Below are 14932 nucleotides of genomic sequence, written 5' to 3' on the forward strand. Positions count from 1 at the left end.
GAAAGCAAGTAAATAAATTAAGATGCCACATCAATATGATCTCTTTTACCAAAGGGTAAAACTTTACTATGGTTGTCTTTTCTCTTATTTGTATTTTGCACTGGAGGGTTTTTGTGCGATAGCCCCTATTTTTGGGTGGCCAATAAATCCCGATCTTGTAGATTTGTTCCCATGCTATACCTACAGCCCCTTTCTGAAACCACTCTACATTTTACATGACATGAATAATTGCAGCTCAAAATCTACTTTAGGGCCCTTTTCCACCTGCAATCGCTAGCGTTCACGCTGAACGCTAGCGATTGCTGAATCGCAAAACCGGCGATTCCCCCGACGTTTGCGGCCGCGATTTTGCTATGCTATGCACTGCATAGCAAAATCGCGGCAATTATCGCTCCGCCGCGCGTTCGCGTTCCCGACAAAAGCGAATCGCGGTAGTGGAAATGACCTACCGCGATTCCTATGTTAAAAAGCAAACCGTAGCGATTGTAAAATCGCTAGCGGTTTGCGGTTTTGCGATTCAGCCAGCGCAAACGCGCTGGTGGAAAAGGGCCCTAAGGGTAGGAACACACTAGGCAGAATCGCATGTGTTTTCCACTATGTGCTATGGGGGAAACTCATGCGATTCTGCCTAGTGTGTTCCTACCCTTACTGCTGCCATGTTATTCCATCGGCAAAACTATTCCACAACAGCCCAAACCACCAGGGACCCATACAGAAGAACACTGCATGCCAGGGTGGGCGGGCCAGGCAAACAAAAAATAAAAATGTATAAGTCAAAAGGCTGTGCCGTTCATCCATGCAGATTTCTGAAGTGAATATGCCCAGAATACTCCTAGCCCCAGCTTCCGCACACAGCCAGATGGCAGCACATACAAAAAGGGAGAAATATATAGGATAGAGCATGTGATGATGGAGAGTTCATTGACTGTATGCTTCACTGTATCCAAGGGGGTACTGTGTGGCACTGCTATCCCAATCCGTAACATTACTACATGGAACGCAGTACAATGGTTACTGTGTATGGACTTAAAGGACAACCTTAATGAAAAGAATGTGGAGGCTACCATATTGCCTGCCAGCGTTGTTGATCTATTTGGCTGCAGTAGTGTCTGAAGTACACCAGAAACATGCATGCAGATAATCTTGTCAGTTGTGACAAGAATGTCAGAAACGCCTGGTCTGCTGCATGCTTGTTCAGGGTCTGTGGCTGAAAGTATTAGAGGCAGAGGATTAGCAGGACAGCCAGGCAACTGGTATTGCTTAAAAGCAAATAAATATGGCAGCCTCCATAGACCTCTTACTTCGGTTTTCTTTTAACATTACACATTGCAGTGAAACATACTTTTTATGTACTGTATGGGTACTTATCCGTTAGCCGGGCACATCCGGCAGGTGGCGCTGTTGTAGCGAATTTCGATGCGCTGTTGTATCTAATTCCATTCATAGTTACTGAACGTAGTAATGTGTGAATGGAAGCGCCGCAGGTGGCGCTAATTACATTGTTGATACGCAACGTAACGATACAGTGTGTTAATGGCAACGAATATACATTGTATTTGAAGTGGCCGGAATTAAAATGAAGGCGGCGGCAATGTAACACATGAAGCCGCCGCCTTCGTCTGTTGTTCTTCTTCTCCCCCTTTGCCCTCTCGCTTCTATACAATGCTGCCAGCATTTGTATACAGCATGTGGTGATTTATATTAATAACACTCCTGCAACTGTTATTTTTTCTGCCCTCTCGCTTCTATACAACACTGCCAGCTGGGGGGGGACACGCGTGTCCCCCCACAGTCGTTCATCGCAAGGAAACAAGCAGGCTTCCCTGCCACGACGAACAACTCTGGGGGGACACGCATGTCCCCGCAGGCTGGCAGCATTGTATACAAGCGAGAGGGCAAAGGGGGAGAAGAAGAACAACAGACGAAGGCGGCGGCTTCAAGTGTTAAATTGCCGCCGCCTTCATTTTAATTCCGACCACCTAAAATACAATGTATATTCGTTGCCATTAACACACTGTATCGTTACGTTGCGTATCAACAATGTAATAAGCGCCACCTGCGGCGCTTCCATTCACACAGTACTACGTTCAGTAACTATGAATGGAATTAGATACAACAGCGCATCGAAATTCGCTACAACAGCGCCACCTGCCGGATGCGCCCGGCTAACAGATAAGTACCACTGTATGCCTTACTGTATGTCACCCACACTTTTGCAGGGAATGCAATGCAACTCCTTACAGTGAGCGTAGCCTAGGAGATGGTACACATCACTGGTTGAACTGAAATGACACTGCCTGTGTTTCTGTTTGGTTAAAAAAAAAAAAATGAACACAAAAGATTTGCTTAGCTGAGCTCTACCCAACTCAATTATTAAAAGCCCTTTTCAACATAGTCCATTGCGTTGTGGGCAACAGACAAGATCATCCCAAAGTGATGTCATAATATTCCTATAGGGCTTTCACATTAAAGGACAACTGAAGCAAAAGGGATATGGAGGCTGCGATATTTATTTCTTTTAAACAATACCAGCTGCCAGCCCTGCTGATCTATTTGGCTGCAGTATTGTCTGAACACCAGGAAAAGGAACAAGCATGCAGCTAATTTTAACAGATCTGACAATGTGAGAAGCATCTGAACTGCGCTTGTTCAGGGACTATGGCTAAAAGTATTAGAGGCAGGGGATCAGCAGGACAGCTAGGTAACTGGTATTGCTTATTAGAAAATAAATATGGCAGCCTCCATAACCCTCTTGCTTCAGTTGTCCTTTAAGTGCAGCGCATGCTGTGCGTTAAGCAGGCAACACACGCATTTACATTGCCTGTGAGTCATATTTTCATTGTACTGTATGCCTCACTATATGGTTGCACTGCAATGGAGCCACGTGGTGCAACTTTACACAGTGCTTATCTCATCGCATCCCAACTTACACAGTGCAAAAGAGCACAGTCAAGCTCAAAATATCACAGTCTAGATTACCAGCTTACAGTCTGTATAAGTTTACTTACAAAGCTTGTTTTAGCACACAGAGCTCTGTCCCATTCACAGCCTAGAAACCAACTGAGATCTCCTCCTTACTGAATGCAGATAATTAAAACCAGCTGTGCTTCTACCTTGGACAGGTGCCAGAGTAAAAAAAAAAAAAAAGACATGTATCAAGTGGCCAGGGAACTCATCAGCTCCTTCCCTGGCCGACTCTAGGGCCCTTATTCAATCCACTTTTGCGGAATCGCTCGCGGTTTGCGCTATGCGATTTTAACCATGTCAATGCCGGCAAGCATTGACATGGGTTTTCAGGCGGAAACGCACGCGGGAAAACCGCAACTAAAATGCTTGCGGTTTTCCTATTACATTACAGGCGATTTGCGTGCGGGTGTGCGGCATGCAAATTCTGACGGCTCTGCCGTGCAGATTTTTTCTGTACAGCAGACCGCACAGAATTCCTGACTAGTGGAAACAGCCCCATCCACTTGTATTGGTTATGCGAATCTGCATGCAGAAAACGCATGCAGATTCGCTCTAGTGGAAACGGGCCCTTAAAGCCCTGAAAGAGAAATGGAAAAATGGAAAAATAAGTAAAAGCTCCTATAAGTGAAATTTAAAAACTAAAAAAATAAGTAAACCACAAAGTGAAAACAAACTTGTAAACGATATTTGTAATAAACCTTATTCTGTAAACAAAAACTTTTGTTAACACGATCTCTGCAACCGCTATTTCTAGGGCGCACAAATTTTCTTTCGGGCGCCCAATAGCCAATATTTTGCATTGCAGTCTATGGCGGCGCCCTTTTTGTCCACTAGCCATATGCACCCTTTTTTACTGCCCCGCTGCAAAACAACACAATTTTTGCTGATTGCTGCTAGGTTCATTACATCTGACATTTGTCAAATAAAACAGCAAATACAGCAAATTTCTACATCAAATAAACCATATGCAGTGTGCAGTTAGCATGTCCCCTTCAGTATGCAGGCAAAGTGCTGCTGGCACTGTGGCAGCTGCTAATCAGTGGCTGCTACTGCTGTGGCATTGTAACAGGTGCTGCAGCTACTGTTGACATGGTGGTGGTTGCTAATGAGCGGCTGATGCTGCTGGCATATTGGAGGCTGCCAGATTTTCTGTCTTCAAGTGAACCCGAGGTGAGAGTTCAATGGAGGCTGCCATATTTATTGCCTTTTAGTAGGGATGGGACGAATCCACAATTTCTTCGAATCCGAATCCGGATCCGAATCTAAAAAGGTTCTCGAATATCTCGAACCTTTCGAATCATGAATCTAAGGAATCCTGCACATAAGAATTGTGCGATCCGTGGTATAGTTGCCCGCAGTATAGGTACCCAGGCATAGGTGCCCGCAGTATAGGTAGCTAGGTAAAGGTGTCTTCAGTATAGCTAGCAAAGTATAGGGGCCTTCACTATAGGTTGCAAGGTATAGTGGCCTTCAGTATAGGTTGCAGGGTATAGTGGCCTTCAGTATAGACAACAGGGTATAGTGGCCTTCATTATAGGCAGCAGGGTATAGTGGCCTTCATTATAGGCAGCAGGGTATAGTGGGATTCAGTATAGGCAGCAGGGTATAGTGGGCTTCATTATAGACAGCAGGGTATAGTGGCCTTCAGTATAGGTAGCAGGGTATAGGGGCCTTCAGTATAGGCAGCAGGGTATAGGGGGCTTCAGAATAGGTAGCAGGGTATAGGGGCCTTCAGTATAGGCAGCAGGGTATACGGGCCTTCAGTATAGGTAGCAGGTTATGGGGGGCTTCAGTATAGGTAGCTGGGTAAGGGGGCTTCAGTATAGGTAGCAGGCTATGGGGGTGCTTCAGTATAGGTAGCAGGCCATGGGGGTGCTTCAGTATAGGTAGCTGGGTAAGGGGGCTTCAGTATAGGTAGCAGGCTATGGGGGTGCTTCAGTATAGGTAGCAGGCTATGGGGGGCTTCAGTATAGGTAGCTGGGTAAGGGGACTTCAGTATAGATAGCAGGGTAAGGGGGCTTCAGGTAGCAGGCTATGGGGGGCTTCAGTATAGGCAGCAGGCTATGGGGGTGATTCAGTATAGTTAGCAGGCTATGGGGGGCTTCAGTATAGGTAGCAGGCTATGGGGGGGCTTCAGTATGGGAGGCTTCAGTATAGGTAGCAGGCTATGGGGGTGCTTCAGTATAGGTAGCAGGCTATGGGGGGCTTCAGTATAGGTAGCTGGGTAAGGGGGCTTCAGTATAGGTATCAGGCTATGAGGGGCTGCAGCATAGGTAGCTGGGTAAGGGGACTTCAGTATAGGTAGCTGGGTAAGGAGACTGCAGTATAGGTAGCAGGGTATAGGGGGCTTCAGTATAGGTAGCAGGCTATAGGGGGCTTCAGTATAAGTAGCTGGGTAAGGGGGCTTCAGTATAGGTAGCAGGCTATGGGGGGCTGCAGCATAGGTAGCAGGCTATGGGGGTGCTTCAGTATAGGTAGCTGGGTAAGGGGGCTTCAGTATAGGTAGCAGGCTATGAGGGGCTGCAGTATAGGTAGCAGGCTATGAGGGGCTTCAGTATAGGTAGCTGGGTAAGGGGACTTCAGTATAGATAGCAGGGTATAGGGGGCTTCAGTATAGGTAGAAGGCTATGGGGGGCTTCAGTATAGATAGCAGGCTATGGGGGTGCTTTAGTACAGGTAGCAAGCTATGAGGAAGGCAAGAAAAGAGGAGCGCACCGCTAGTGCAATAAATTTTTTACTTGAATAAAACACGCATAAAAATACACTTACAGTGTATAGTAGAACAAGTGCGCCTGTATGGCCTGCCGGCAATCCTCTCCTGTCAACCGCGCTTGGCCAGAGCTGCGGGAACCGATGTTGTTGGCGTGGAGCTGGATGCGGTGGGCGGGACCAGGTCGCGGAGGTGCCGTCTGACGTCACGACGCGTTTCGGCGTTAACCACGCCTTCGTCAGGTGACGCGACGGCACGGACGGCAAGTTTATATGTCTAACCCAGAAGGGGGAGGATGTGGGTGTGTATAGGGAAATCCCCAAATGATGTCATCAGACTTCCGTGGTGTGTAAACAGCGGGTGGTATTTACGTTTACGCAGATATGACGGTGTGATTTAATATAATTTAATAAATGATTAAGAACAATGTAAAAACAAGTTGATCCATAGGGTCACACACCATAAGCTCAGCGGGCCCCCCCCAAAAAAATCCCCCCTCTTCTTGTAGACCCCAGTATATTTATATTTATACATTTCAATTCGCGCTGGCGTGATCCCATATATGTACATGCAGTTCAATATGATCATTGGATCCGAATGCCCCTACATGCAAGAACCCTGCATGTGTTTTTATTTCCCCTGCCATCTGCGAGTTTTGTCAGCATAATGCTGTAATAGCCAGTTCACATTGGCCCATCCAATCCTACGATGCCAATAGGATTATTTCAATTTGTTTTTACATTGTTCTTAATCATTTATTAAATTATATTAAATCACGGTTCCCGCAGCTCTGGCCAAGCGCGGTTGACAGGAGAGGATTGCCGGCAGGCCATACAGGCGCACTTGTTCTACTATACACTGTAAGTGTATTTTTATGCGTGTTTTATTCAAGTAAAAAATTTATTGCACTAGCGGTGCGCTCCTCTTTTCTTGCCTTGTTCATACAGATTTACTGGAACCACCCAGCACCTGGAGCAGCACCCATCCACATTTTACAGTCCATCAAGGTGTTCAGACAGCGCAGTAGTCTTCTTTGCTCTAGCAAGCTATGAGGGGCAGCAGTATAGGTAGCTGGGTAAGGGGGCTTAAGTATAGTTAACATCCTTTACGGAAGTTCGCGTTCGCGGTTCGCAAACCAAAAGTCGGAGGTTCGGGCCATCTCTAGAAAACATATGAAAAAAAGTTAATTTGATAGGGGCAAAGGACCCTGAACCGGCCTTTAGGGCCTATTTCCGTTGGATGCCACATCCGTTACATGTTAAGGGATTTGTGATTGCTTCCCCTGCTTCTTGCTTCTTCTTTAGTCACACATTATAATGAATCCACAGCAATGTGTTGACGTCACAAAGACATAGATAAATGAGCAATTTTGGTGGGTAAGATTAAAGTTATCTGCAGTGTGATGATCAGCTTAATCCCACGCCCGGTGGCATAGCTAAGGAGCTGTGGGCCCCGATGCAAGTTTTACAATGCCCCCCCCCCCCCCCCAAGCACTCTATACATAACAATTGATACGCAGCACCAAAACCTGCCAATGGCAAATAACAGTGTCAGAGGTGCAAGAAGAGGATGGGGGACAGTTTGTTAATTATTACCACTATTCAAAGTACCTATAAAAGTGATTATTATGAGCACAGGACCAATAGAGAGCTAATACTGTAGTTGAGGGAGGGCTCTTCGGGGCCCCTGTGGCCCAAGGGCCCCGATGCAGTCACAACCTCTGCAACCCCTATTGCTACGCCCCCTGCCCACGTCATTTCCATTATATCTCCCAGTGTAATTCATGAACATGCTATTAAAGGACATCTGTCAGGAAAACCAAAGATGTTTTATAAAAATATTAGGGCCCTTTATACTTGTTGTGGTTCTCTCTCCTACCGCAACAAGTCAAAATGGACATTACAGGAAATAGAACAAGACACGCTGCCTGTGATGCGACAGAAATACTCTGGGTAATGCAGAAGCTGCAGTGTGTTACAATGCAACTTCCACTGTAATCCAGGTAGTGCACCAAAAGTTCCATGCTAATTATTTTTTCTTGTTAAATAAATCACTGTACCAGGTGTAAAAGGACCCTCATAATGAACTGTGCTTTTTTTAATAAAAATAAAGTTTAATGGACTAAGGCCTGGTTCACATTAGCGTTCCCTGTCCGGATCCGCCTGATCGGATCCGGACCGTATACTGTACAAACGGAACGTACGTTCCGCATAGCAATGCAAAGGCTATGCGGACATTCACATGCGTACGTTCCGTACAGAACGGAGCCGGATCGGATCCGGCCTCCGGAGGCTTTTCCAACATGCGCTATTTTTTGGGTCCGGATCATCCGGCCCACGCACCTGGACCGGATCCTGACTGCACCATGCGGATATAGAAACCTATGGGGAACGGAAAGCACAAACACCTGACGTTCTACCCCACTTCCTATGCATATCATAGCGGCCATTTCGGATGGAGACACATGAGCCCAGCATATCTGGAGTGGAGCAGCAGTGACACACGTGCTGGAGCTGTTTGGCAGTATGTCGGAGGTGGAGGTGAGGCCTACAGCGGAGGACCTGATTGTACAGGTGCACCAGGTGCACCTTCTGCTGACCCCAACAACTTTAAAGGTATTTTGTTATTTTTTTACGATCCAGATCCGGATGGCAGCCTGATACAGTCCTGATGCAAACGGACCGGATCCGGATCGGATCCGAATCGGAACCGTACGGTTCCAATCCGGATCAGGTCCTGATACGATCCGGATCCGGTCCGTTTGCATGCCAAAAAGCAAGTGTGAACGGGGCCTTAAAGACAACTAGAGACATTGCTACCTAAAGATTTGATACTTACCCAGGGCTTCCTCCAGCCCCATAAGCACGTGCGAGTCCCTCGCCGTGCTCCCGCAGTCTATCATTCAGCCGTGATTAGCCCCGGGAATTGGCTCAGTCAGGTCCAGTCTGGTGAATACATTTAATATATTCTCTGAGATTAACTAGCGCAGGGAGAGCTGTTTTTCAGTGTCTCCTTGCGCACTCACTTAACAAGTGGCTGGAACATGTGTACATGGATTAGTATCCACTACAACATCCAATTACTCCAACACGTTGCTCTACCCTACTAAGCAAAGAAGTTTAAGCTATACTAGCACATAAGTGCCACTAACAAATAATTTAGCCAGTAGATATGCTTATTACTACGCTGCCAGATATGTATGCTAGTGTGTTCTCTGTTGGAGTAATGAAATGGCATTCAGTTCAACTTTCCTTATTTTTGATAGGCTCTAATAGTTCAATTGTATTTCTTAAAGAGATAAAACTTTTTCATTAAAAAGTTGGCTTTGGGAGCCAAATTCATAATTTTGAAGGTGTGTTAAACTGATAACGAGTTGTTATCAGCATTGAAGTCAGTAAAGGGGAAAATGCCTTTTTTCTTTCAGCAACTGGAAACATAAACATAGCGTAAGTGCACAGCTAATAGTACTCCAATGCATACAAAGGTTTGGCCCAGTAATATCCGTTTTGCTTTCCGTAGTTTGATCAAGTAACACAAAGCAAACACAAATATTAAATTTTCCAGATAATAAATGGAACATCAAATGTATTTGGTTACTGTAAAATACAGATAAGCACTGTTGAGTTGCAAATGCCCTTGTTTTGTAAATGACATAATTTATATAAATAGTAAGTGCGGTAAAAAGGGTGACACGCATCTTGAATTGTGTATTCTGGTTCAAGGCTCCATACCCAAAAGCACCACCATGAAGATTGCTTGTGCATTCCTCCTTGTGGCCTTCAGCTGCTACTTTGGTAATTCGTATTTTATATTTATTTCATAGGTTGGGGCTCTTAACATGCTTATTTCAGTTTTGGGTGGAGGCTTATAAGCTAAATCATTCCATCTTCCATGAAGCTTTATTGGAAAACTTCTGAAGACATCAGTGGTGAAACGTCTTTGCTGGGAGTTACCAAGTTCTCTGGTTTGCTTGCAACATGCTTTAGGAGAGCATATTGCTCTAACGGATCATTTTTTTGTTTATGCTATACAAATGGATTATCTGGCCAGAGGAGCATTGTAAGGCTGAGACTGCCACATATTTAATATTGCTTGCCTTCGCAAATGAAAGTGATTGATGTGTCATTCGCAAACTAAAATAACTGTCCATCCCAAAATAATGGCATGGATACAGCTCTCTAGGAATAGAGGTGGACAATAGACAACCCCTGCTGTAAGAGTGAAGGCTGTTTTTTAAGAGACACCAGAAGGAAGCAATTAATTCAGAGCAGCTAAATACACACATACACACACAAAAAAAACATTTGATAGGTGTGACCCATACTTTAAAAATTAAGACAACATTTAATTTAACCTTAGACACATGTTTATCCTACTTCTTTATCAAAACAGGACTCCTGTGAGTAACATCAATTTTTAAAAGTACTATTGGACTTCCAGACAAAATAGTCTAGCCACGCCCTCACCACGTTATGCACAGGTGCAAAGGTTGGAATATAAGTTTGTGGGGTGAGGAAAGATGCCCAGATCCAATCAGATTGTAGATACCTCCTGAAACCCTATAATTCTTAATAGATACTGTATGTGTTTAAATAAAGAAATGCATAATGGTGAAAAGGATGCAGTTTTACAACTTCTCAAGGCCATAGAGGCAAAGGGGGCAGTTGTTCCAAGGTCCCCAAGCGATGCAGCCCCCAAACCCAGATCTCCCCCTGACTTGTACCCCTCTCCCCGGGGCCGCTGCAAAGTTTGGTCAGCACAGCAACTCACTTGTCCCGACACACTGCTCAGTCCGTGCTCCCATTCTTTTTCCCCGCTGGCTGCCTCTTCTCCATGACCTGTCGCATGTCAATTATGCAATAAAATGTGCCGGGTCACTGAGAAGAGGCAACCAGTGGGGATAAACACAGGGATCACAGACTGGAGCTGTGCACTGAGACAGATGAGTTGCTTTGCTGACAAGTATGGAGCAGAAGCTTCAGGGAACACAGTAATGTTGGGGGAGGGGGAAGATCAGAGAGGGGAGGGCGAAGGGTGCAGCAGCCAGCTCGGGGGTCCTGGGGGTTGAATTTTCTGCGGGGGTGTGGGGACAGGTTAATTTTGCCTCAGGACCCTTTTGTGGTTTGAACTGGCATTGCAACTTCTGACACAATTTAAGTAGTGGATCAAAGTAGTACGGTAATATAATATCAATCACATGATATTATGTATTTAATAATAAAAACTGATAACCAAAGGTTTAATTAACACATCAATATAACTGTATTTGTATTCTGTTTTTAGATGCCTCTTCAGCTACAATTCCAGTGAACTGCCTTGCAAGTCTAGTGGAAGTATGTAAGAATATTGTCATTTTTCAATAACTGTAGATGTGTTTCATTTACTACTCTATAAAAGCACATCAAATGTAGAAAGAAAAATGTTGTCTTTAATGAGCTTTCAAGTTTCTACACAAACTTGATGTGTACTTTTTGGTTTGCTGAATCACTGACAAAAACATAATTTGAATTACATACATCTGAAGGTCATGAACAAGCTCAATCACAAACCCTTACATTGTTCTCTTGTAGATATACTGACATTAGCCATTACAAGCAGTGCTCAGTGGTAAGATGCACCTGCTGTAATCAGATTCTTCTTCCCAAAGTTGAGTAAAGGGACATACAGCAATAAATTATGGATCACTCCTTATAGAGAAGAAAAAAAGTTAGAAATAAACAGCGCAGGAAATATTTGAGAGACCACTACTGGAAAATGTTATATATATATATATATATATATATATATATATATATATATATATATATATATATATATATATATATTATATACGGTACATATTATATACTCGCATATAAGCCAAATTTTTGAACCCAAAAATTGCGTTCAAAAGTCCCCCCTTCGGCTTATATGGGATTCATATACAATTTAGGTGTGCAGACCAACTGCTGCGGGTGCCCCTGAGTGCATACCTGTCAATTGCCGGCACCTGTTGTGAGAGCTGGAGTGAGCTGAACCAGCGGTGATGAGCGGGGACATGCCCGGCTTTCATGTCAGGCAGAGCTGATCCAGCGGGATCACTTGTTTCTGCGTCCCCACAGCCAGGCTGTGCTATGTGTCTGGACCTGTGTTGTGTGAAAGGCGGGTGAACATTTATTATGCTCGGATCTGTATACAGCTGTGCTTGCAGCTCACTACAAGTGCTTCTGACATGGTAGTGAGCTGCAAACACGGCCGTATACAGCTCCGAGCATAAGAAGTGTTCAGCTGTCTGTCACACAACACAGGTCCCAGCAGATAACAGCACAGCCTCGATGTGGGGGATGTAGCAATTAAGAGACAAGTAAAAGTTTCCCGGCTGTGGGGGGGAGGGAGGGGAGTGGAAAGAGTGAAAATACAAGCACATGTCATAAGGATCTTACATCTCTCTGCATGCTTTGCCATATTCTGCACATGTGCAGTAGGACACAAGATGTCAGGAAGGCGGCACGTGAAGAGGGAGTTGTGAAGTACAGAGGAGATTAGGCTCTACCATGGAAGTGATTTATGGGAGCAGTTACATTCTTTGCAGTTCCGGGGGGTTGGGGGGGTTGAAGAGGCAATCAGTTCCCTGGTGAGTCCATGTGCAGATCAACCTTTGTTTCTCTAATTACAGTCATTGCAGAGACTCAAAAGTAAATGTACTTTTAAGCAGGTTGGTGTCTGCAGAACTTTAATTCACATTGTTGAACATTTCTGAAGAAAATTCTGAGGGGTACAGGTACTCAGGGCCGGGCTGAGGCAGAGGCCGGAGAGGCTCCAGCCTCAGGGCGCAGTGTAGGAGGGGGTGCACAATTCATTCAGTTGTCTTTCCCAATTGTGTTTGAAGCAGAAAGAAATAGGAAAAGGGGATACATGGCAGTGACTGCAAGTCAGAAAACTAGAGATTAAGGTATTGGGGAGGTTTGGGGCCCTGGGGCGCCTCTTACTCTAGTAGCAATCAGTGTGTGACGGCTGGGGGGGAGGGCTGGAGGGGTGCACTTTGGTGTCTCAGCCTTGGGTCCTGAAGGACCTTGTCCCAGCTCTGCAGGTACTGACAGTTAAGCAGACATGGGTGAACATCTGGCTATAGGGAAGGGGGCTGTCTCACGCTGAGGGTCAGCTGCATGACATAAGGCTCATACAACATGCTTTAAATAATAATTTCTTAAGCTCATTAATGATTGTACATCACTTGTTTTTAAACTGCTGCCCAAAACAGACACTCTACTCAACTACATGTTTGGAAGCCTGTGCTGTGTGGACATCTGTCCATACTGGGGGCACAACTTGCTATTTATACAGTAGAGGGGGCTATACTGGGGGGGGGGGGGGCTTATCCGTGGGTCAATCACTTTTTCCTGATTTCTGAGGGAAAAGTGGGTACCTCGGCTTATAGGTGGGTCAGCTTATATTCGAGTATATACGATATATAGATATACATATACACACTTACGGATACATAAGCGAAAGAAAGTAGCAGGTGGAGTAAGGGTTAAAAATACATCATAATTAATAAAAAATAAATAAGAAATCACTCCTGCTGTTTAGATTAACATGACAGTCTGCATGAGACGCTGTTACCATGGACTTCTTGGATGCTTTATTGCCTGCCACGGGGAAGCAATATATTGCCCTTTTGATGCAAGAAAAGATTCCCCTTTCATTGAGCTGATAGTCGTTAGACCATCCCAATGACATATACAGCTCCCAAGCACAGTAGTACTAGTAAAATGGTCATCTGCTTTCCTGAAAATGTAACAGCTGAAGGACCCCTATCCAGTTTTAGACAGACACAGCAGAGGACAGTTATTTAGCTATGAAAAACATAGCAGAGATGACATCAAGTAAAGGAATGTTTAGTTCAGGTTTGCATTGAGATTTTTGGTACTCTTTTAGGAATCACTTTTATTTCCCTTTCCCCCATTGTATTCCTCATTATTAGTGACTGCACTTTAATTTCTATTCACCATTGAGTTTACAATCACAGCAAGTGATAAAAATGCACCACTTCACTGATTGCAGTAATACAAAACTGCTTCATTGTTTCTTTAACAGAAAGCATGTATAAAGATGCGTCCTTCATGCAAATGTTTGTATAGTAAATACATATAGTGATTATTTGTATAGATTTTGTTTATTAGTTAAATGACTGTCCATTATGTCTCTTTAAGGATGGCGCTCCTACACTTGTTGTGAAGCTTGGTGACCTTCTCTGTAAATACCAGCAAGCAAAGGTAAAGCTCTTTATTTCTTTTAATCTTTTAGTGACACAAAACCCCACCGATGCGCTTTCAGGCTCCTAATTTACAGCAGACTATTGAACATGTACTGCTCCATCTCCTTGGGCTTCATTCATTCAATTTAATGAAGATCAGAACCCCCTATGGAGCTGAATTTGCCCTTTACTTTCTTTCCATGGTTTTATACATAAATTAATTAAGAGGTTTAAAGGGACATTTCATCCCCTGCTATATGTGTGAGTTTGCCCACTTGCAGAGAAATGAACAGTTTGCAATTTTGCGGTAGCTTCATTTAGTGAAGGCAGGCAGAATATCAACCAAGAAATACAGTGAAAAAAAATAGATAATGAGTTACAATGTATTTGTATGTCACTATAACAAGCAGGCTCTCACAGTTTGGTTATGTGGCACGCAGCTCACAATCAATTAACCAATGAATCACTAATACTTTACTAATCACAGAGCAGGGGCTTCTCCTCATTCTCTGATTGTCGCTTGGAGTAGAGGTCTAGAACAAAGGTTCTGATTTCTGAAACCTGTCCTTAGATTTTACAACTAGTGCATGTTTCGCGGTTTAGTTACAGAAACCTTTATTATGTTTTCTCATAAGAGGTAGGCCAAAATGCACCCCCCCCCCCCCCCCCAAAAGCACAGGGACTATATAAATGACATCTACAAAAGTGCACAGAAAGTAAACCATAACAGTGTACAGAAAAAAAGAGCAAAGGAAAATGTCCCATTGTACTCAGGGGTTGGTCAGAACATACATTATGTTCTCTAATGCTAGGTACACACCATACAATTTTCTGTTAGATTTTCTGTTAGATTTACCTGCCAGATAGATAATATTCAACATGTTTAGAAATTATCTAACCATCTATCTGCCTAGCAATTAGGCATTGTTCTACTCAGCAGGAGATAACCAGAAGACAATGCACCAGAGATAATGACCAGTCTCTACAGAAAATAATATAATAGAAAAATTTAACAGAAA

This window comes from Hyperolius riggenbachi, chromosome 3 (genome assembly GCF_040937935.1).
Source record: "Hyperolius riggenbachi isolate aHypRig1 chromosome 3, aHypRig1.pri, whole genome shotgun sequence".
Classification (NCBI taxonomy): domain Eukaryota; kingdom Metazoa; phylum Chordata; class Amphibia; order Anura; family Hyperoliidae; genus Hyperolius; species Hyperolius riggenbachi.